General features: G+C 39.7%; 1 protein-coding gene across 2 annotated transcripts in view; it reads right to left on the bottom strand.

The window, feature by feature from the left end:
• Positions 1 to 25142, bottom strand: part of ITGB1 (integrin subunit beta 1) — a 201489-nt gene that overhangs the window by 43716 nt on the left and 132631 nt on the right. The gene's annotated exons all lie outside the window — the stretch shown is intronic.

Below are 25142 nucleotides of genomic sequence, written 5' to 3'. Positions count from 1 at the left end.
GATGAGGAAAGTTTTAGAGAAAAACTGGTGAGTTGGGGAGCAGCTTTTGTTAGGTTAATCTGGGGCGCAGGGATGAGAAGGAAAAGTTTCATCCTTGATACGGTTTCTGTTCATCCTCACTTTTTTGAGTAGGTGGACAGGGGGCTGGAGAAGGGACATTTAAGAGAAGTGAAACATTTCATTATGAGCATGGCTGGGCGCATTTTGATAAGAGGATTGAAACTTGTGCCAACCGGCATCATACTGAAACCCGGTAACTCAGAATATGCTGCTGGCAGGCTGCCATTCTGTTAGCTGAAAATGTGTGTTGCCACGTGGTGAGCTGTAGCACCCTGTTGGGCACAGAACTCGAATTATTAGGTTTGTGAAACTGGTGTTTCGTTTGGGGGAGATTAGAAGCCGCGATGCCCATTTGGCTGCCAATCTTAAATAAGAGAAAACAAAACAATCCCATCTATGGAAATTTTGCCCGTTGCTCGCCAGCAAAATCGAATCTGTTGGTTAGATAATCTCTGGAAACCTCTAAAGAAATGAGAATGATTTTTCCCACTTAATGGATGACCAAACCTAAGAGACTAAATGATGTTTCCTTATTTGTGGAATCTAAAAAAGGATACAGATGAACTTACTTACAAAACAGAAACAGACTCACAGACATAGAAAACAATCCCATGGTTACCAAAGGGGAAGGGGGGGGTAGGATAAATTAGGACTTTGGGATGAACATATACACACTACTATATATAAAACAGATAAACAACAAGGACCTACTGTATAGCACAGGGAACTATATTCCATAACTTATAAGAACGTATAATGGAAAATCTGAAAATATGTATATAATATATATCATAAATATTATATATATAACCGAATCACTTTTCTGGACACCTGAAACTAACACAACATTGTAAATCAACTGTACTTAAAAAAAATAAAAAAATAATGTTTCTATATTAATAACCCAGTGGTGCGGCTGCCATCACACCTCAACATCCTTGAATTTAAAGATACTGGTTATACCACTCCAAAATTGATCAGAACTGGCCTGGTCTCAGCATAGATTACAGTTCCAAAGGTAAAGCGTAATTTTTCCATGCTTGACTTGCACTACATTTCCCAGAACTTTCATCCCTATGTGATTTGCCACAAGAATATTAAGAGGTTCACATTTACACAACACTAAACTAAATTATTTCAAAGGCAGTGTAATCATCTTTTTAATCCCAGTGTCAAACACTGTTCCAGGTCACGCAATAGGGGCTCAGCTAATAGTTGATAAATGACTAAATGGGTCCTTTTGCTCCCCTGGGACCACATCAGAACATTTGGCTAAACTAAAGTGTGAGAAGCAATTTATGTACCGAAGTCATGAGCTTTGAGGAAACAAGAAATTAAAGAAACATGTCATGAATATGACTCCGCTTGTTTTTAATCACATGATTATGGAATACAGAATTGGGAGTGGGAGTGAGTCAATGTTGACTCAGGAGTGGAATGCTGTCTTTCTCTTGTAGTTTGAACACTTTTGGGACTCAGCCTGTCAAATATTATCCTGTCCAGTAAGCCACAAATCATCCCATGATAACTTGAAGCCTTTTCAATCTTTTGAAAGTGGAAAAGCCTCTAAACTATAACATTTTACAGGCAAATATTTTAGTACACATTCATTTATAAATGATTTTCCAATTGCAATAATCATATCACTTGGGCAAGACTCCATGGGGTTAGAGCAAAGGGTGAATACCTGCATTGTGAGAACAGGAGTATACCCAAGACAAAAATGTTTTGGTCTTGACCACTGGCTGGCACATTATGGCTCAACCCATATCAGATCAGTTTTAAATAAACAGTGTGGGGACTTCCCTGGTGGTGCAGTGGTTAAGAATCCACCTGCCAATGCAGGGGACACGGGTTCCAGCCCTGGTCCAGGAAGATTCCACATGCCGCGGAGCAACTAAGCCCATGTGCCGCAACTACTGAGCCCCCATGCTGCAACTACTGAAGCCTGCGTGCCTAGAGCCTGTGCTCTGCAACAAGAGAAGCCACCACAATGAAAAGCCTGCACACCACAACGAAGAGTAGCCCCTGCTCGCCACAACTAGAGAAAGCCCTTGTGCTGCAACGAAGACCCAATGCAGCCAAAAATAATAAATTAATAAATAAATTTATTAAAAAAAAATAAGTATGACTTTGTGTCCCAGTATGTCCAGATAACCCCAGTTTATGTGTTGTCCAAGCATAATTATTAATAGCACCCCTTTTCATTCTCAAAAGTACATCCTGATACAGATGATAGATCGTACCATCACCCTATAAATAAGAGTGTCCAGACAACGAGGGAAAACAAAAAAGTAATTTTAGCAATTCAAAGGGGATACATAGGGACACAATGCAAATCAGATCCCAGATTTACAGGTGAAGACCAATTCCAACACTGATCATCAGGAAAAAAATTGTGTGGGGATAAGTGAAATGAATTAGGCAGCTCCTATGTGATATAGATGCCCTACCAGAAGATTTAATGAAAGAAAACCCTAGAAAGTAGCTTGGCTGATCAACAGACTTGGGTTTTAAATACCATTGTAAAAGTGTGCGATGGCTTCCGGAGCAGATTGATTGCCAGTGGCTAGGTAAGTCTTCAGCTGCTTTTCTAAGAAATGTTTCTACAGAGCGATCTGGATATATTTTTCTCATCTGCCACCTTCTTTAAATATAAAAAAAGAAAAAGATGAGCGGATGATGTTAGAAGGAATAGAAGTCTCCGATAATTCCCTATAATACGTATGTGGATGTGCTTCTGAATCATAAATAACTTCATTCCTTTACCTAAGACACTAAACTCTCTCTATTACAGTGTGAATCTCTGTGCCCTGGCTTAAAAAAAAAATAGCCCTGGGAATTATTAACATTTTGAAAACCAAGGAATGTTGAGATGGTCCTCCAGTTCCTCCTTTTTCTGTCTCCAAATATACAAATAACATACAAATAATCAAATATTGCAAAGAAACTGGAAGTTCACTTATTTTGCAACTTCTTATTTTTGTCCTTGGAGCTTTGACTGAGTGAACACTGCTCAATACCCTGTTATAACTGCCAGAGGAACCACTGGTTTGCCACAAGGTCATCGGCAACTGTATATGTACGGTATGTGGCAGTGTACTGGACTAGCCCATCCTGAGGCTTTCGTTAGTGCTTTATTCCTTTGCTTATTTAAAAGTAAGCTGGAAGAGTGTCAGAACAGTCTGCCCTTCCAGCTTAGGGCTAGCCACTGAGTCTTTTCCTTTTCTAGACAGTTCACGGTTGCTGGGTTATGGATCTGAATATGGGCCACGTATGAGTAAGGCTGCCTCAACTGTTCAGCTTCCTGTTTTCCATATATAGCGTGCTCATTTTTTTCTTGCTCAGTCCATGGAGTATTGCCTCCGCTGGGTGTGAGCACTCCCCGCCAGCTTTCAGAGGCTGAACATTTTTAAGAGCCCAGAGGGAACAGTGTTTTTAGGCAGCTCTTTTCAGACACTGAGTTTCTTCAGCTGGAGAAGGGAATGTGCCTTCCCAAATAAGAATGAAGACTATGCCAAATGTAAGCAGTTGAATAGTGCTGGAGGTATTTTTAGGAACTGGGGTCACTCAGTACAGGAAATGATGGTGCTACCAGCAACTTATGGCTAGAGACTCTAAAACAACATTATTTCTCTCCTCATGTAAATACTTGCGAGTATCTTGAGAAAATCTGGCAATTTGAATTAGGAGCAGGTGGATTTGGGGCCAGGTTCATCAGGGAGTGGGACAAGTAGGTTAGCTAAAAGGTGTGTTTGTTTGGTAAGTGATACAGCCCTCCTCCCCCAAATTAATCCCCATAACATTTTAGAGAGAGTTCTTGCCGTGTGCCTGGGTATGGGAAACAATGAATCCATGGCCCCCCAAAACTATAGACACAATTTCACTTATACAGATCTGCATTTTTGCAGATAATTCTGGTTTTCATGGGATCTTAATCCCAAAACATTAAAAATCACTATTTTAAACAAAGTCCCTTTTATAGACCAGGAGCCTAAACACATTTCTTTGTTGTTGTGGGCTTGGAATCTTGACTTGTGTACTAATTAATCTTATCTAAAACAATTTTTTTAAACATCAGATACACCTCCAAATATTTTGCAATAATAAGATTTTCCCTGCAGTGTTATTTAACCTGTAGGAGGTAGAACAGAGAAAGTACAATCTTCTGTGATCAAACCACATGACTAAAGAGTGTGCTGTTTGTGTTTACTTTTCAATGTAAAATAAATTTCAAAGGAAAACCAGAACATTTTATTTCAAATTTCCAACTTTACATACTAGGACTTAAATGCCTTCAAATTATATCTAAAAATCACCCTGATTGAAAACTGTTGTAAATTTTTAATTAGATTGAGAACAATTCTAAATTAATTTTAATTATACTTCCCAAGAATATTTTCCATTTAGTATTAAGAATAACAAGCCCTGTGGCTCTTCTCTTTTAGGATTTCTGCATTGTTGTTGGCTGATGTCATAGGCTTTTCAGTCTATGATCACAAGAATTCCCTATTTATAACTGCTTATGGCTGCCACATGCCTAAAATGTCAGCTAGACTGTTTTTCTCTTACAGTCACAACATCGGCTGTAGAAATGAAACTCATCAATTAAAATTTCACCAGTAGGGAGAAAATATTTGCGAAAGACATAGCTGATAAAGGACTGTTATCCAAAATATACAGAGAACTCTTAAAACTTAATAATCAGAAAACAAATAACCTGATTAAAAAATGGGCCAAAGACCTTAACAGACACTTCACCAGAGAAGATACACAGAAGACAAGTAAGCACAGGAGGAGATGCTCTACATCATATGTCATTAGGAATAAACTAAAGCAACAGTGAAATACCACTACACACATACTAGAATGGCCAAAATCTGGAACACTGATACTACAAATGTTGGCGAGGATGTGGAGCAACAGGAACTCTCGTTCATTGCTGGTGGGAACGCAGAACGGTGCAGCCACTTTGGAAGACAGTTTGGCAGCTTCTTACAAAATTAAACATACTCGTACCATATGAGCTAGCAATCACCCTCCTTGGTATCTACCCAAAGGAGTTGAAAAACTGTCCACACAAAAACCTGCACACGAATGTTTATACTGACTTATTCATAACTGCCACAACCTGGAAGCAACCAAGATGACCTTCAGTAAGTGAATGGGTAAATAAACCACGGTACCTCCAGACAATGGGACATTATTCAGTGCTAAAAAGAAACGAGCTGTCAAGCCATGAAAAGACAGGGAGGAAACTTAAATGTATGTTACTAAGTGAAAGAAGCCAGTTTTTGAAAAGCCTGCATCCTGTACAATTCCAACTGTGTGACATTCAGGAAATGGCAAAATTGATTAAATAAATTCTAATACGTCCAGGGAATGAAATCATCAACAGCTTTAAAAAAGAATGAGTTAGAACTGAATGCATTGATTATGGAAAGATATTTAGTAAGTATTATGTGTGCATAACGAACAAGATGAAGAACACATTGTGCGTAATTCTTTATATGAAGCGGTGTTAGTATTATCCACATCTATAGGCAAGGGAACTGAGACGAGAGGTTACTTTGAAAAACGAATAAGTAACAGAACCAAGATTGGTACGCAGGCAGTCTGGCTCTAGGGTCCAGACGTTTATTCACTGCACTTTACCGTCTCTGATCTCTTTTGTCATTTTACACAAGAGATATTGTCTGCCCTGTTCCACCTCCACTGCGACTAGTCAGGTAAGTCTGTAATTCTGAAGGTCAGGAATAAAACGTCAATCTCTTTGCACATATAACCCATGTTCTCCAATACCAGCATTTCCAATAATAATAAGGGGACATTTTCATCTCCATCTATGTTACTCCTTGTCTACCTCTTAATTGAAATATATATATAATACATACACATATATCGGTATTATATTTTTTTCTCAAGAAGGAAAGGATGACACAAGATTGTCATTGTTATATATCATGTGAACAAGCATACAGGCATAACTGAGGTTGTTGAATCAAATTATTCCAATGTTGATCAGGTACGTATTTTTCATTAGACGTCTTATAAGATTCTATCTTTCTTAAGGGCAGTGACTGTATCTGATGTGTTTATATGTCTAACATAGTGCTTTACATATACGATTATATTGCTTCTCTTTCATTGAAAATAATATCACCACCTGTCTTATTTGACCTCATCTTAAACCATCTCCCCTTTGCCCACTATACTTTAGCCATATTTCCATGACTTCACCAAGCATGTTCCTATCTTGGAGTTTTTGTGCTTGTCATTCCCTCTACCTGAAATGCTCTTCACATGTGTACTTCCTTCTTGTCAATAAGATTTCAGCTTAACTATCACATCTTTAGAAGGTCTTTCTAACCCCCAACCTAAAGCCTCCCAGGCCCTCTCCATCACATTGCCATAGTTTAAATCTCTGCATGGCTCCAGTCACTAGCTGATATTTTTCTATTTATTTTTTCTTTGATAATTTTCTATCTTCTTCCACTAAAGTGCAAATTCCAGAAGAGCAGCTAATTTGTCTGCCTATCCCAGCTCCCAGAAGTGCCTGGAACAAGTAGAGAGCAAAGAAATAGTCATTGAATGAATGAATAAGTACTTGTTCATTTTTTTTTTTGGCCATGCCCCATAGCATGTGGGATCATAGTTCCCAAACCAGGGATCAAACCCACGCCCCCTGCAGTGGAAGCAGGGAGTCTTAACCACTGGACCACCAGGGAAGTCCCAGTATCATTCATTATTTATTTAGCAACTAATATGATGATTATTTCAATACCATGGAATATTACAAAGTAACATTAAAATAACATTTTTGAAAGCAATTGCTTACTGCAGCTTTCATTCTAAATCTTGCTATTAAAAATATTCCATTTAATTCATGGTAAAAACACTCAACAAACTAGGGATAGAAGGAAACTACCTCGAGATAATAAAGACCATATGTGAAAATCCCACAGTTAACATCGTTCTCAATTGTGAAAGGCTGAGAGTTTTTCCTCTAAGATCACAAGATATCACAAGATATGGATACTCATTTTCACCACTTCTATTCAACATAGTACTGGAAATCCTAGACAGAGCAATTAAGCAAGAAAAAGAAACAAAAGGCATCCAAATTGGAAAGGAAAACTAAAATTATGTCTGTTTTTAGAGGACACGATCTAATTTGTATACAACCCTAAAGATTACACACACACACACACACACACACACACACACACACACTCACAACTGTTAGTTCTTTTCAGCAAAGTTGTAGGATATAAAATCAATACACAAAAATTTGTTGTGCTTGTATACACTAATAATGAACAATTCAAAAAGGAAATTAAGAAATCAATTTAATTTACAATAGCATCAAAAAGAATAAAATACTTAGGAGTAACCTTAACCACGAAGGTACATTGAAAACTATAAAACGTTGCTGAAAGAAATTAAGAAGAAACAAATAAATGGAGAAACATCTCATGTTCATGGATTGTAAGACTTAATATTGTTAACATATCAGTATTACCCAAAGTGATCTGTAGATTCAGTGCAACCCCTATCAAAATCCCAATGACTTTTTTTTTGTAGAAATAATTATCCTAAATTCATATTGAATCTCAAAGGACCCTGAATAGCCAAAATAGTCTTGAAAAAGACGAACAAATTTGGAGGTCTCATAACTTCCTGATTTTAAAACTTATCAGAAAACTGCAGTCATCAAAGCAGTGTGGTACTGGCATAAAGATGGATATACAGACAAATGGAAAAGAATAGAGAGCCCATAAATCTTCACATATATGCTCAAATGATTTTCAACAAGGGTGCCAAGACTATTCAATGGGGAAAGAACAATTTCTCCAACAAATAGTATTGGGAAAACTGGATAGCCACATGCAAAAGTTGGATCCTTACATTTTACCATATAAAAAATTAACTCACAGGGCTTCCTTGGTGCCACAGTGGTTAAGAATCTCCCTGCCAATGCAGAGGACATGGGTTTGAGCCCCTGGTCCGGGAGGATCCCACGTGCCACGGAGCAACTAAGCCCGTGTGCCGCAACTGCTGAGCCTGCGCTCTAGAGCCTGTGAGCCGCGGCTGCTGAAGCCTGCGTGCCTAGAGCCCATACTCCACGACAAGAGAAGCCACCGCAATGAGAAGCCCACGCACTGCAACGAAGAGTAGCCCCCGCTCTCCGCAGCTAGAGAAAGGCCACGCAGAGCAACAAAGGCCCAATGTAGCCAAAAATAAATAAATAAAATAAATTAAAAAAAATTAACTCACAATATATCAAAGACTGAAACATAAGACCCAAAACTATAAAATTCTTAGAAGAAAACATAGGAGAAAAGATTCATGACATTGGATTTGGCAACAACTTTTTAGATGTGACAACAAAAACACAGGCAACAAAAGTAAAAATAGACAAATTGGACTACATCAATATTAAAAGCTTCTGTGTATCAAAGGATACAATGGACAGAATGTAAAGGCAACCTATGGGATGGGAGAAAATATTTGCAAATCATATATGTGATAAGGGGGTAATATCCAGCATATATAAAGAACTTCAACTCAACAACAAAAAAACAAACAATGCAATAAAAAATGGGCAAAGGACTTGAACAGACATTTCTCCAGAGAAGATGTACAAATGGCCAATAAGCATATGATACTCAACCTTACTAATCATTAGGGAATTGCAAATCAAAACGACGATGAGATACCACTTTAAACCCATTAGAATGGCTACTATAGAAAAAAGTAATACAAAGTACAGGCTGAGGATGTGGAGAAACTAGAAGCTTTGTGACTACTGACAGGGATGTAAAATGGTGCAGCTGCTGTGGAAAAATTCTGGTGGTTTTTTTAAAACAATGAAAATAGAATTACCACATGATCCAGCAATTCTACTTCTGGGAACATACCTAGGAGAATTGAAAGTGAGGTCACCAGAAGGTATTTGTACATCCATGTTCACAGCAGCATTATTCACAATAGTCAAATGGTGGAAGCAATCCAAATGTCTATCCATGGATGAACAGATAAACAAAACACAGTACATACATACAATGAGATTATTCAGTCTTTAAAAGGAAGAGAATTCTGACACATGGTACAACATGGATGAGCCTGAGGATATCAAGCTAAGTGAAATAAGGCTGTCAAAAAAGACAAATATTGTATGATTCCACTTATATGAGGTACTTAGAGTAGTCAAATTCATAGAGACAGAAAGTGAAGATGTGGTTGCTAGGGATTAGGGGTTGGGAAAATGGAGAGTTGTCAACAGCAACAAATGGGTGTAGAGTTTCAGTTTTGCAAGATGAAGAGTATTCTGGAGATTGTTGTACAACAAGGTGAATGTACTTAATACTACTGAACTATACACTTGAAAATAGTGAAGATGGTACATTTTATGTTTTGTGTTTCACACAATTTTGAAAAATGCATATTTCCTAGTTCACACACTGAAAAGACTTAGAAACGAATGGTAGCCTAGAAGCAATGATCACCCTTAGTGACAAAAGTGTGGTCTACTGGAAATTCCCCACCTGTTAGGTGCTTGGAAAATGATTGATTCCAAACTTGAAACAGGAAATGTACAAGATGGATTGAGACTCTGAGAGTGTGTGTGTGTGTGTGTGTGTGTGTGTGTGTGTGTGTGTGTGTGTACATGTGTGCCTGAAACCGAGGAAACTATCAGGATTAACTGGATCATATCAAAGGACATAGGAATCAGAGATGGGTTGAAAAGAGATGCGACATTTTGAGCACTGAAGAGAAAAAATGACTGCAATTGATTTAAACACATTGAATATATAAAAATTCATGAGTTCATTATTTTTTTTCATTTATTTTGTAACTGAAAGTTTGTACCTCTTAATCTCTCTCCCCTACGTCTCTCCTTCCCCCACTCCCTCCCCTCTGGCAACCACTTGTTTGTTCTCTGTATCTATGACTCCATTTTTGTTTTGCTATGTTTGTTCATTTGTTTTGTTTTGTGTAGATTCCACATATAAATGAAATCATACAGTATTTGTCTTTCTCTGCCTGACTTATTTCACTTAGCATAATACCCTCCAGGTCCATCCGTGTTGTCAAAAATGGCAAGATTTCATTCTTTTATGTGATTGAATAGTATTCAATTGCATATATACACCACATCTTCTTTATCTATTCATCTATTGGTGGTCACTTAGGTTGCTTTCATATCTTGGATATTGTAAATAATGCTGCAATGAACATAGGGGTGCATATATCTTAATGTTTTCATTTTCTTTGAATAAATACCCAGGAGTGGAATTGTTGGATCATATGGTAGTTCTAGTTTTAATTTTTTGAAGAATCACCATACTGTTTTCCACAGTGGCTGCATCAATTTACATTCCCACCAACAGTGTGTGACGGTTCCCTTTTCTCTGCATCCTCCCCAACACTTGTTATTTGTTGTCTTTTTGATAACACCCATTCTGACAGTGTGAGGTGATATCTCATTGTGGTTTTGATTTGCATTTCCCTTATATTAGTGATGTTGAGCATCTTTTCATCTGTCCCCATCTGTTTATCTTCTTTGGAAAAATGTCTGTTCAGGTCCTCTACCCATTTTTAAATCAGGTTCTTTGGTTTTCTGATGTTGAGTTGTATCAGTTCTTAACATATTTTGGATATTAACCGTTATCAGGTATATCACTTGCAAATATCTTCTCCCATTCAGTAGACCGCCTTTTCATTTTGTTGATAATTTCCTTCACTGTGCAAAAGTTTTTTTAGTTTAATGTAGTCTCATTTCTTTTTTTTTTTTTTTGCTTTTGTTTCCCTTGCTTGAAGAGACATATCCAAAAAAATATTGCTAAGACATGTCAAAGAGCATACTGCCTGTATTTTCCTCTAAAAGTTTTATGGTTTCAGGTCTTACATTTAAGTCTTTAATCTGTCTTGAATTTATTTTTGTGCATGGTGTGAGAAAGTAGTCCAGTTTGATACTTCTGCATGTAGGTGTCCAGTTTTCCCAACACCATTTATTGAAGAGGCTATATTTCCCCCATTGTATATCCTTGCCTCATTTGTCATAGACTGATTACCCATATAAGTGTGGGTTAATTTCTGGGCTCACTATTCTGTTCCATTGATCTATGTGTCTGTTTCTGTGCGCATATCATACTGTTTTGATTACTGTAGCCCTGTAATATACTTTGAAATCAGGGAGCATGATACCTCCAGTTTTGTTCTTCTTTCTTAATATTGTTTTGGCTATTCAGAGTCTTTTGTGTTTCCGTACAAATTTCTTCTTATCCTATGAAAAATGGCATTGGTATTTTCATAGGGATTGCATTGAATCTGTTTGGGTAGTATAGTCATGTTAACAATATTAATTATTTCAATCCATGAGCATGGTATATTTTTTCATCTGTTTGTATTGTCTTCAATTTCTTTAATCAGTGTTTTATAGTTTTCTGAGTACAGGTCTTTTACCGCCTTAGTTAGATTTAATACTAGGTATTTAATTCTTTTTTTGTTGCATTTGTAATGAGTTCATTTTTAAGAAAGAAGAAACAGAAATGGTTAAAAAGTGAACAGACAAAAATTTAAAAACAACAACAACAAAAGAAAACCCTCTTTGGTCACCATTGGAGGTGGCCAGAGTACTAATTTTTTACTCTGGAAACTGGTAACTAGAACAAAAGAATTAAGCATTTATCCTGCCTTTCTTGTTTGAATTGATTTGCAAAGTATCTATATTAGTGTATTTGATTAAGCAAAGCTCTTCCTTACAGAAGAAAGACAGCCATCAATAACAACTATAGAAGTAATGATAAAAGTGACAAAAATACTATTTGGCAATCTCTGTTGCAATAACTGATTCTTCTAAAAGCTATTAGGTAAAGTTTGGCAGAGGGCTGCACAAGAGAAGGATTGGACTTCTCCCACCTGAACTCAGGTCATCTTAGCATTACTAAAAGTCTGTCAACCAGACAGGTGCTTCTTAACGTGATACATTATGTAGTACAAAGCACCACCTGTGGAATAGTTGTGCAGAAAAAAAGCAGAATCTAATCAGGTATTTAGATCTTACTTTACATTGGTAGGAAATACAGGGGATAAGAGGAACAATTTAAATGACACCACAAGAAAACATCAAAAAACTCCAGAATATGGGATACTCTACAGGACTACTGACCTGGTTTTTACAAGTAAAAATCTTGAAAAGAAAACTTGAAGAGGAGAAAGATGTATCATGGTTCATAATATTAGTCTCTGCTTTTGTGTGTTTTCATAAATTTTTATGTTATAGGGTTAAAATTATTATGTATTACAAATGCTGCCTTTTAAACTGTAAAGAAATTAAAACATACTCTACAATTTCAACATTTCAACAAATAAAATTCCCTCTCTATTTCTGGATTTCCTTCTCAACTTACTCTAACCTTGTGCCTTATATAGATTTGTCCACTGCACTAATCTTTTCTATTGGTTTTCCTCAAATTGATGGAAACAAGAAAGTTTTAATTTTAATTTAATCAGGCTTCCCTGGTGGCTCACTGGTTAAGAAACCACCTGCCAATGCAGGGGACACGGGTTCAAGCCCTGGTCCAGGAAGATCCCACATGCCGCAGAGCAACTAAGCCCGTGCGCCACAGCTACTGAGCCTGCGCCCTAGAGTCCAAGCTCCGCAACAAGAGAAGCCACCACAGTGAGAGGCCCACGCACCACAGCAAAGAGTAGCCCCTGCTTGAAGCAATTAGAGAAAGCCGGAGCACAGCAACAAAGACCCAACGCAGCCAAAAATAAGTAAATAAATAAATATAATTTAATCATAATCAGAGTAAATAAAAATAAGGAAGGCAATTTTCATACTTTAAACTTGTTAAAATTACACATTTTATAAAAATATAAATAGATCTTTTCATGTTCTTTTTTCCCCCAAAACATAAACCTTTAAAAACCATAAAAAATTGGAAACTATTTTGAAAGTAAGTACCTACTTCAAAATAAATCCCACTTTTCAGGAGAATAATCTCTGTTGATTCTAGGAAAAGACTTATTCTTCCAAATACCTTGGCTTTTAGAATGAAGCAAATCTAGTACAGCACCAATTGTACCCTTACGGACGTTAAACAATATTTGGTGATTATAATTACACCCTTTTTTAAAAAAAGAGAAGATACTGTGTGGTATATAGATGATGAGGTATGTTCACAACTTACTCCATAATTGTCTTCTAAAATGTTGAATTTCCTTCTTTAAGGAGCGATTCTGAGTCAGTCAGAGATACATAGTCAGTCCTAGGCAGTACAGAGGAGACTCATTTATTGATACTCTGTGTGGATTGCTGACATTGTGAAAAACAGAATTAGTATCGAAAGCAGATTGGTGTATTGGAAAGTGAGTCAGGGAAAAAAAAATAATGAAAACCCCAGAAAGAATAAATGACAACATTAACATAAGGTAATTTACATAAACTCAAGATGGAAACCATTTATCTACAGATTTGACAGATGGGTGAACAGTGACAGTGTAGAGCCCCTGACAAATGTCCCTCTGAAAATGGCATGCCTGCAGACTCCACTAGTATAGAAATTGCAGCCAAAGCATCCTATACGAATCAAGAAGATTCCTAGCATAGACAAGTTATCACTAATTTCAATCCAGTCTCTTAGAAATCCCATTCATGCATCTCAAATCTATTTTCAACAATAATCCTACATCTTTGATACCATATCAATGTTTTTTCTGCCTCTCATTATATTTCCACCTCCCTCTCCCACCCTCCCAAGCAGTATTCAGCTGGGGAAGGAGAGGGAAAATAGAAGCTGCTGGTTTCTGCAAAGTTATGGGGATGAATATGCCATTTTGAGGATCTGAGGAGGGCCCAGAAGCACTCTGGTGGGCTGTTTCTGAGGCAGAAAAGTCTTTCCTTGCGTACTGCATTTTGCAAAACAGCATGATTTAGTACAAAAGCTTGCACTCTGATGTCAGGCAGACCTGGAATCTCATTCTGATTTTTAATACTTCCTCCCTGAGCTTAGCTTTTTCACCTGTTAAATGGAGATGTAATGACCTTCTTCTTATGGTTCTTATGGACAACAAAGGAGACGACACAATACATATAATGTAAAAGTTAAATGAAATACCATCTGTAATGAAAATAGTAGTGCTGGTACCTATTTGAACTCCCTTCCTTTAAAACATCTTAGAAGACCACACTTGTGAGCACCTTGGTTCCAGCCTCACCAGCCCGGCTGGGTGGGTAAACTACCGAGGGGCATTGCTCTGTACCCTCAACACTCAAGAGCTCCTATTGTCTCTGGCATGTAATTTCCTTAAGGGGCTGATTAGATCCTTCCAAGAATGCTGTGTAAAGCACTGATTGTCTCAGAGCAATCAGAAAAGTTCAGAGAGGAGCCACAGGGAAGATTAAAGGACAGAAGGCTAAAACACTAAGGGAAAAAACCAGAGCAAGTAGGATTCTTGTACCAGGAAAAGTAAAGGCTGGTTACTACTGAGAATAGCATTCCAGTGCCACCACGCTATTCAGTAAAGTAGAAGCCACTCAACGTTGTTCTCCGTGGCACTCTGAAAAACGTTAACTCTGCCCTGGTGCACCTGGGGACCCACACCCTACTGACAAAAATGGGCGTGGGAGGGGCAGGGCTTAGAGAGATTAGACTTGAATATAACCAAGAAGCAAAAAAATACGAGAGAGAGGAGAGAAAAAGAGGAGAAGACAGTAGAGCTGGTCAGATGTAGTCTCTGCAGCTCAGAGCCGGCCTAAGCCAGGAGGGGAATCTGATCCCAGTTATCAGAAGTGACTGGTTGGTGATAGCACTGTAGCATTCACAGTGCTCACTAGTTGCAGCAACTAGAGTAGAAACTAGAGTCACTGGCACCTTTGTTGAGGTGTGATTAGGATTCCTGCAGGCGGGCGTTCAGGAAGCAGCCACAGCTCACCACAGCCTGGAAGTTCTCTCTTTATCACTGAAAAGAGTAATTTGAATAAAAGGAAAAAAAATCTTATATTTGGGTGAAAAAAAAATCTCCCATCTCTAGAGAGGAAAAGAAGTCAACTTTTGGTGGCTGTGAGGATGAAGAGGTCTCAAAAGCGATAGCTCTGAGACAGAAAATGGAAGCCTGCGCTCCATTAAATATCTGAATGTACAAGTGGGGTGGAGTGTGAGGCATGATGGGAGACAGCTCCGTGGGGAAGCAGTAAAAGTGAGCCTTCTCGTCAGGGTGAAACGCTCAGGTGAGAGACAAAGCTCAGGGACGACTGAAGGGCTGGGGATTTCGTGTATCTAGGCACAGAAAACACCTCTCACACTTGATAACCATGAGGTGCTTCAGCCCTGCTGGCATATCCAGGCCATCTCAGACAACACACCCCGTGAAACCCAAGCCCGCTGCAGTCCCATCCAGGGGGAGGTCCAGCTCTCCTGCTTCTCGGCGGAGAAATGCAATGTACTCAGCCCTTGGATTCTGGTTAAATAAGACAAAGAACTGTTGAGTAGGAATTAGTCATTGCATAATCATCTCCAGAGATCTTTACAAGCAGGCTGTATTTTTATTTGCCACTAAATAGTTTAGGTCATTCAGACTGGAAGCCTGAGGAACATGCTACGGGATTTCTCATCCCTCCCTAGACTTGTAGATTTTCAGAGCTACGGGTGCTCTTCCCCTTGGGCTATTAAAGAGAAAAATTGGGGCTAGCACTAGGCTGACAAAGCAGAAAGCAGATTTTTTTCAGATGTTACAAGAGATACTTAATGACATTATTCTCATCAAAGATTACACTTACTCGAGGCCACAGCTTTTACAGCAGGATGACTAATCCGAGAGAGCCTGCGATGTAAATTAGAGCTGCCACCTCAAGCATGTTAAAATGCTTGCAGCTGGTCAATCAGGATGTTATGCAAAAATGGATGGGAAGGAAAACAGCTTTTGTTACTATTCCATTTTGATTAGATTTTCATGTTACCAGTGTTGGGTTGGATACCTGTACTTACATTTTGAAATTTTGAACTTCCCGTAACTCATTGAAAATAAATTCCCTTTCCTCTTTTTTTCCTGTAATCTTAATGTCATTTGTAAAATAAGACAATATTGCCTCTAGCTACAAGTATTGACAGATTTGCAGTTTGCTTTTGAGCTTGGGACACTGCCAGCGTAGAATTTAAAAAATTTTTACTCTAAATTTCATCACAAAATCTTTTACTGTGAGTAGTGTTTTCTTAGTAAATGTTGATATAACATTTCTTAGTAAATGTTGATATAACATTCAGCTGAAACTTTTTCAGCTGATTAGTCCACAGCAATTCTAGTTATTTATAAAATTATTAAAAATCTTTTATGGATCTTATTGTAGGTTCCCTTGGAAAGTGCAATCTTCAGTATTATTCTAGTTTTCTTCTCCTTAGAGGACTTCTGATAATGTTTTCTTTCACAGAAATATGTACTGATAGCTCTTCTCTTTCCCAGTTTATGAAACTTGAAAGTCAAATATAAGGGGCAGAGAAACTGTCCTGAAAGTGAGGCTGGAGAGAGGGGCGAAAGAGTACGTGAGCCATCCCAGAGAGAGGAAATGAAAGAGACAGGCAAAACCGAAGGCAGAAGAGACACACAGGATGGCTCAAAGTGAAACAGCTAGAAGGTTAAAGGTGCTTTCTCTACGTGGCGTGAAAGGACCAAGGAAGGAGCAGTGAGCTTTCTTTTTTTTTTTTTTGCGGTACGCGGGACTTTCACTGTTGCGGCTTCTCCTGTTGCCGAGCACAGGCTCCGGACGCGCAGGCTCAGCGGCCATGGCTCACGGGCCCAGCCGCTCGCACATGTGGGATCCTCCCGGACCGGGCCACAAACCCGTGTCCCCTGCATCGACAGTAGGACTCTCAACCACTGCGCCACCAGGGAAGCCCAGTGAGCTTTCAAAGAGCTGCTCAGACTTGAGGTCTGTGGTTCTGACTTTGGAACTACCCTAAGGCCTCATCATTACCCAGGGGCTCAAAGAGAGGTCTGGGCTAGAGTCATCCAACAAATCTTAGAGATGTTTGTCATCTTCCTATTTATGGTTTTTGGTGCTTTGATTGCAACTTGTGCCAGGTTCAATTAAATATCATGACCGAGGAGATGTCATCCTGTCTCTTGTCTACATCATGATTTAATCACTTAGACACTCATCAAGCCTTCAACTGTTGCCTGGAGATAGCTGATGTGACTCACTTCTTCATTGTCCCATCACTGTATAGTATAGGAATTGTCCTGGTGAGTAGCATTCCAGGGCCACTCCAGCACCTCTCTCAGCTCCACTGGGAACTCTGTTCATCCCACTTCTAAAGCCAAATGGATGATACTATCAACGGAGTGATTACAGTTATTAAATATGTAATTTAACCGTGTTGTCTCAGGTTAATTGAACTAGGCATTACAGGCAGAGCTATTTCACTTCTGAGCCACAACTGAAAGCCTGACCATGATGCACTCACTTTTAGACAGGCACGGTGATGTCCATACTGCTTCTCTTTAGCAACGTTCTAGGGTTATCCTTATACTGAGCAAAATGGATCCACAGGCTGGGTTCAGAGTGCACAGACCTTTGGCATGACTCAGGGATTAGCCCAAGCTGGTCACGTACCCCTTTTAAAACATCACTGAAAAAACTGGAGTTGTAGAATATATTTCCCAAGGAGCAACTCAGCTGCCCAGAGAGATAGGGAGAAAATGGACTCATATGGGATTCAGCTGTGAATACTTGAGATGCCTACTTTTTACAGCTCTTGCTTATGCCTCTCTATCCTTGTTTCTGGCACAGGCCAGGAATAGGCACTCCTAAGGGGCTCCCAATTCTTCAGTGCTCATGACACACTAGACAAGAATTTTATCCACATTATTTCACTTGATTTTTCGTAAGAATCATGTGAAAAAAGTGGTAGGGTCCCAATTTTATAGATTATGAAATAAAAGCTAAGAGAAGTATGTATCTGAGGTCCACAAACTGCTAATGTCCTCAGTGAGATTAGAACACAAACTGAAATCATTTAGGTGTGTTTGTAGCAGTTTGACATGGCTAAAATATTTCTACTGTATTTTGCAACAGTATCAGTCCACGATAGTTTTGAAATAACCGGAGAGAAAGGAAGAAGGAAGGAAGGAAGGAAGGAAGGGGACTTAGAAAGAGGGACGGAAGAAAGAAAGGAAGGATGGATGAAAAAAGAAATTGATTCTTCCTTTAAACAGCTTGAGAAATATGGGCTTAGACATTTAATGACTAGTCCAAAGTTGCATGTCAGGTGCATGTCAGAATAAAGATTTACACCCTCTCCTGGCTTCAAAGCGCTTGCTGTTTAGAATGACATTCTACTATTTCCCAAGTCAATAATGGTGATGATGAGTTAAGAAAGAAACAAGCCAGCAATCTGATGACAATTTGTCATATGTCAAATATGTCATATGTCAATTTGTCATACCAGAGCCAAGGTTCTGCTGCTGTACGGTCACCACCACCATCATCTTTTTGACCATAGTTATCATGGTCAGCAGGGACTGAGAACTGAGAGCCAAGAATTGTACCATGTGCTTAACATGAATTATCCTGTGGTCCCAGGACAAGTCAGCGAGGCAGGCGCTGTTTGGCTAGGCAGCAGCAGAGCCAGGATGCAAAGGGGATGTGCCTGACGCCAAAGCCCAGGCATTTAACCACTGTGCTCTACTTTCCCACCTATAACGCGTGACAGATTCACGAGGATGTCTGGGGAGGCGCTCAAGCTTGTTTGTGAATAACAGGGACTTGGGGATCAGACTAACTGGGTTTAAATTTGGTTCAAGAGCTGTGGAATCATAGACATGATTTTTAACCTCTCTGTGCTTCAGTTATCACGTCTGTAAAATGGGGAGAAGACCTGCCTCAAAAGCTTGTGGTCAGGATTTAATTTTTTTTTTTTTTTTTTGTGGTACGCGGGCCTCTCACCGTTGTGGCCTCTCCCGTTGTGGAGCACAGGCTCCAGACGCGCAGGCTCAGCGGCCATGGCTCACGGGCCCAGCCGCTCCGCAGCATGTGGGATCTTCCCGGACCGGGGCACGAACCCGTTTCTCTTGCATCGGCAGGCGGACTCTCAACCACTGCGCCACCAGGGAAGCCCCAGGATTCAATTTTTTAAATGCACACTGTTTGGCACACAGTATTCGATACATTGTAGCAATTGGTAATATTGTTAAAATTATATATCAGCACTTTTTAGGTTGACACAAGAGTAAAACAATGTGGAGTATTATACTTTGTGGATTTTGACTCTTGGTCGGACTTTACAAAATTTTGCTCTTCGCAATAACGTGTGGCTTTATGGAGTTCCATCTAACATGCTACGTAAGAGCACAATTAACCTAATACCTCCTTTCTATTTGCTAGGATGCCACAATCTTTATTTCAGGTCTTCTCATTTCATTAAATTGCTGCTCTTTTAAATACTGAAATAAGCAGAGCTCAAAAAACATCAGGAAGCTGTTACTCCAAGGAAAGGAAACCATCATTTATGCACTGTTTGTTAATTACCAAGATATTTATGATTTCAGTTCTAAGAATGTAAGCTCCAGAAACCAACGCTTGGAACACTGCCTTGTGCATAGTAGGTACTCCATACATACCTGCGGAACAAGTGCATCTTACTGGAGAACTCAGTCCCAGCAAGTTATCTTCCTTTCAGTTCTATTTAAGTCTGCTTTTTAAAATATGTATCATTAAAAAAATAATAACATCCTTTGCTGTTTTTCTACTAAAAAGCTATATCATGCCACTTTTCTGTATTTATCTACATTAAGCAGAAAAGAGCAGCCCGAGGCTACAGGCAGGCCTGGGCTTCAGCGGAAGGTGTGTGTAGTGCTGCCACCTTGAACCTACGCCTCTTTCCTGCCTGCAGGGCAGGGAGCACCGGCTGTGCGCTGGGTGAGCTGAGTAGCCGCCCGAGTCATGGTTATGTCACCCTGAGTCAGGCTCTCCCAGCACCAGACCGGATGTCAGATCCTGCTGCTGCATCTCTACGTGATGCTGCTCTGCAGGCGCCATTCCTTCAGCCCCTCCCGGCTCTGCAGTCTGTGCAGGAAAGGAGGGGTGCGGGCCAGGGGCAGGCCTTGCTCCTGGAGCAGGACAGACTGCCTTGTTGCCACTCAGATCACTGCCTGCTGATGGCTTCTGCCATCTCGCTGACGACTCTGCAGACCTCCCTGGCTCTCCTGCTTTTTCTGCCCCTGCTGTTCATTTACTGACCTCTCTCCATGTCCTTACGAGGATTCAAGACTCAGCAGTGCCTCTCTTCCAGCTTCCCTGAAATTTCTCGGGTAATAAACTAAAGAAAGAGGCTTATGTTTGAGTAAAAAAATGTATTAACCCCAGTGACATGATATGACTGTGTGACTCCACAAATCTTTGGCCCATAATTTCATCATCTGTGAAATGTGAGGTTTGGACCAATGTTTCTGGCACTGGGACCTGATGTCCTGAGAATCTGACTCCTTTGGCCCCGGTGGAGCCTGGGAAACTATATTCATAAAAACTTCCCATGTGGTTTGGATGGGCAGCCGGGCTTGCGCATTATTGGACAAGATCATTTCCAATAATGCTAACTCTAAAATTCTAACTCTAAAATTCTATGAATCTAAATTTAAAATTCTATGAATCTAAATTTAAAATTCTATGAATCAAGATCTTCTTTTCCCCAATCAAGTCCCTGAGTCAAAAAAGGAATTATTAACTGTGTAGGTTTAGGTGGACCACAAAAAGGTAGAAAGATTTTTATAATTTTATTTTGGTAAGAATGAAATGTTTATATCTTTTTTTAAAAACCAAGTTCAAATACCATATGATATCACTTATATATGGAATCTAAAATACGACACGAATGTATCCACAAAACAAAAACAGACTCACAGACATAAAGAAGAGACTTGTGGTTGCCAAGGGGGAGGGGGGAGGGAGAGGAATGGAGTGGGAGTTTGGGATTAGCAGATGCAAACTAGTATATACAGATTGGATGAATAACAAGATCCTAGTGTCTAGCACAGGGAGCTATATTCAATATCCTGTGATAAACCATAATGGAAAAGAATATGAAAAAGAATAGATATATGTATAACTGAGTCACTTTGCTGTACAGCAGAAATTAAGTACAACATTGTAAATCAACTATACTTCAGTAAAATTTAAAAAAAACAAGTTCACCTGGGCAACTGCAGAACTGTTTATGTTTAAGCATGAAATTTGTAAGCATGAAATTCTGTCCTGAAAAATTCCAAACTGAACGGAAGTCCCAAGTCAGAGCCCAGTGCTCTCTGGCCTCTCACTGCCTGGGTAGGTTCCAGGTCCCGGGAGAGAATGCAGTCGGCTGGCTGGGTCGGTAGGATTTGAGTTCTCCCATGCGGTTTGCAGCCACAGCTGGCCAAGTTCATTGTGAGCAGCGCTTCCTGCCTTCCTACCAACTGCATTAGGAAACAAAGACTGTCAAACTAAAGTTTCTGACTGAGGCCTTTGTTGAGAAAGTTACATTATCTATGACATCAGTGACAAGGCCAAAAGCAAGAAAATATATATGAATCTATTCCCTCAAAAGTACTCAGAAAAAGGCAGGGAGGCCAGATGTTTCCTTTCTGAGTGACAAAGGGCCTGAGAAAAATAGGTAGGAGGAACAACTTTGAAAGATCCACTTGGACTGCTTTCTCAGTGCCTAGGGATGCTACCAAGTTCCAAGAGGACACTGCACCCCTGGATCCTAGGACAGGGCCTGGCGAATAATAATGCTCAAGAAATATTAAATAAATATATGGATCAGACAGCTCTGGTCATCGAAAGACTGCTACCTGCTGAGGGTTAACTCAGGAAAAACTCTACTAAACTATAAGCTCAAAAAGGCAGAGATTAGCTCTTATTCATTTTGTGGGGCTTGACAACAACATCAGTAAACATTTGTTGAAATGAGTTGGCCAAGAGCTCTTCTAGTTAGGGGGGAAAGTGAGTCAACAAAGGAGCTGGTAGTAAAGGTTACAAAAGGCTGTATGTATAATATAAGTTATACATACAATTTTTTCTTGAACAATTAAGGACACCTAACTATCAACGGCAATATTTATTTCAGTAAGAGAAATAGCATTTTTCAAGGAAATGGGTTTATGAACATTAATATGATAGTTTTAGGACAAAACATTGAGTGATTTATAATAGTGAAACATTTGAATTGCCCTAACTCAACAGGGAACTTGTTAAATAAACTATGATGCTTTCGTGCAATTATATTTTTAGTTAATATCACGTCTTCAAAAACATTTAATGTCATGGGGAAATTTATATGTGTTAAATCAAAAAGATGTGATAGGGCTTCCCTGGTGGCGCAGTCATTGAGAGTCCGCCTGCCGATGCAGGGGACACGGGTTCGTGCCCCGGTCCGGGAAGATCCCACATGCCGTGGAGCGCCTGGGGCCGTGAGCCATGGCAGCTGAGCCTGCGCGTCCGGAGCCTGTGCTCCGCAACGGGAGAGGCCCCAACAGTGAGAGGCCCGCGTACCGCAAAAAAAAAAAAAAAAAAGATGTGGTAGCAGGAACTGTTGATTCCTCCCAGCCCTATCTCCCACCTCTTCCCGAACAACACGGTCTTGTCAAGGTTTCTACCTGCCTCTGCATAGCTGTGTGCTTCAGGGAGCAGCCCTGCTCTGGGGAGCCCATCACCAGTGGTCGCCATGAATGCCCCTTGTGGTAGGTTGAGACGTGGGTAGGTATGAGGTCATTTCAGCCCAGTGAAATGTTTGGGGAGGGGAGGAAGCTTCTGGAAAAGTTTTCCTCCATCTTGAAAAGAGAAGCAAGAAGCCAAAGTTCTGTTTCTACTAAACGTTGGTGGGTCTCCACATGATGTCTGCACCATGCGGCTGCCACGCAGCGAGGCTGGGCTGAGCTGACACCAGGAGAAGGCAGGAAGATGGGAAGGCCCAGATAGGGGAGGGGGCGGCTGCTAATCCACTGGGCGCTCAACCTTGGCATCATCTGCTGTAGGGCAGTGGCCAAAAGTCAATTCATCAAATGCCCACCCACTGTAATCAATTCCCCATACGCCCAATTTGCTGAATTTACTCACTTATTTCAACTATTTAGATATTTAGATATAGTTGACTGATTTTCATTTAGTCTTCAAAATAGTACTTAAGGAATATTAAATTTGTTTTAGTCCCAGTTCCTTGTTGCTATAACTTGAGACTGACTTTTAATTAATTGTCCTTCTTAAGAAGTCACCTTATCTCTGGACTTACGTGAGCCAATTATTTCTGATTGTTTAAGACAAATGAATATTGAGTCCTGGTTTTCTCTTACTTGCAGCTGAAAGCATATGAATATCAATACATGTAGGTTAAGAGAGAGAGAGAGAGAGGGAATTATCTCTCACTTATGCCTGAATTGTAGGAATGGGAATATGGCTGATTTGTGCATCTATTATGCTTATCTTTGTACTTTTCTATATTTTCCAATTTTTAAAATAATGAACATCTATTGCTACTATAAATAAAGTGGAAAACTAGTCTTAAAAGCTGGGTTAAGTGCTATAAATGTTGTCAGTGCTAATCTCAGAGGGTTGTAAGACCATTGAGAACTGGCATTGAGTTAGGCTTAGTGAGTGGTGGGTGGGCAGGGAAGGCTTCCCAAAGGAGAAACCATTGACTTAATTCTAGAAGAATGAGTATGCATAGGATGAGTTGGAGGAGGTGAGGGTTAGGACCTCTGACTCCATTGTTCCTGATTTGGTTGAGGACGACTAGGGGAACACTTTCAGAATATTTATTGTCTCCTCTATGCCTTACGCTTTTCAAATCTTCAATCTCCTTTCACCATCACAACAATCTTGAAAGCAGGTATCATTATCTCCATTTTATAGAGGTAAGGCCTGAAGCTCAAAAGCTCACACAATGAACAAATGGTGGAGCTGCAATTTTAATATAGGTCTGATGTTAAACATCACAAGCAGCAGCCCTCATAGATGAGCTTCCTGGGGGTGGAAAATCAGGACGTGGAAACAACCTAAATGCCCATCAACAGAGGAATGGATAAAGGAGATGTGGTACATATATACAATGGAATATTACTCAGCCATAAAAAAGAACAAAATAATGTCATTTGCAGCAACAAGGATGGACCCAGAGATTATTATAGTAAGTGAAGTAAGTCAGAGAAAAACAAATATCATAAGATATTGCTTATATGTGGAATCTAAAAAAATGGTACAAATGAACTTATTTATAAAAGAGAATAGATTCACCAATGTAGAAAACAAACTTATGGTTATCAGGGGATAAGGTGGGGGTGGGGATAAATTGGAACATTGGGATTGACATATATACACTACTATATATAAAATAGATAGGACTTCCCTGGTGGCGCAGTGGTTATGCAGGGGACACGGGTTCGAGCCCTGGTCCGGGAAGATCCCACACGCCGCAGAGCAACTAATCCCATGCACCACAACTATAGAGCCTGCACTCTAGAGCCCGCGAGCCACAACTACTGAAGCCCGTGTGCCTAGAGCCCGTGCTCCGCAACAATAGAAGCCACCGCAATGAGAAGCCCACGCACTGCAACGAAGAGTAGCCCCTGCTCGCTGCAACTAGAGAAAGCCCGCACACAGCAATGAAGACCCAACACAGCCAAAAATAAATAAATTAATTAATTAAAAAAAAATAAAAAATAAAGTCTCTGTGGAGACGTTAAGTACATATATATAAAATAAATAACTAATAAGGACCTACTGTATAGCACAGGGAACTCTTCTCAATACTCTGTAATGGCCTATATGGGAAAATAATCTAAAAAAGAGTGGATATACGTATAACTGATTCACTTTGCTGTACAGCAGAAACTAACAACATTGTAAATCACCTATACTCCAATAAAAATTGAAAAAAAATCATAGGATGTTAGAGCTGCAGACATTCAGATGAAGAACAGCTGTGATTATGTGTAATCGAAACCCAACTCAAAGCACTTAAACAAAAGTGGAATGTATTGCCTTACATAGCGACGAAGTCTGAAAAGAGTGGAACCCGCAGGAGGCTTGGCTGTACCCAAGGGTTAAG

This window comes from Stenella coeruleoalba (genome assembly GCF_951394435.1).
Source record: "Stenella coeruleoalba genome assembly, chromosome: 2".
NCBI classification, from domain to species: Eukaryota; Metazoa; Chordata; class Mammalia; order Artiodactyla; family Delphinidae; genus Stenella; species Stenella coeruleoalba.
This window is presented reverse-complemented; position numbering and strand designations above follow the sequence as displayed.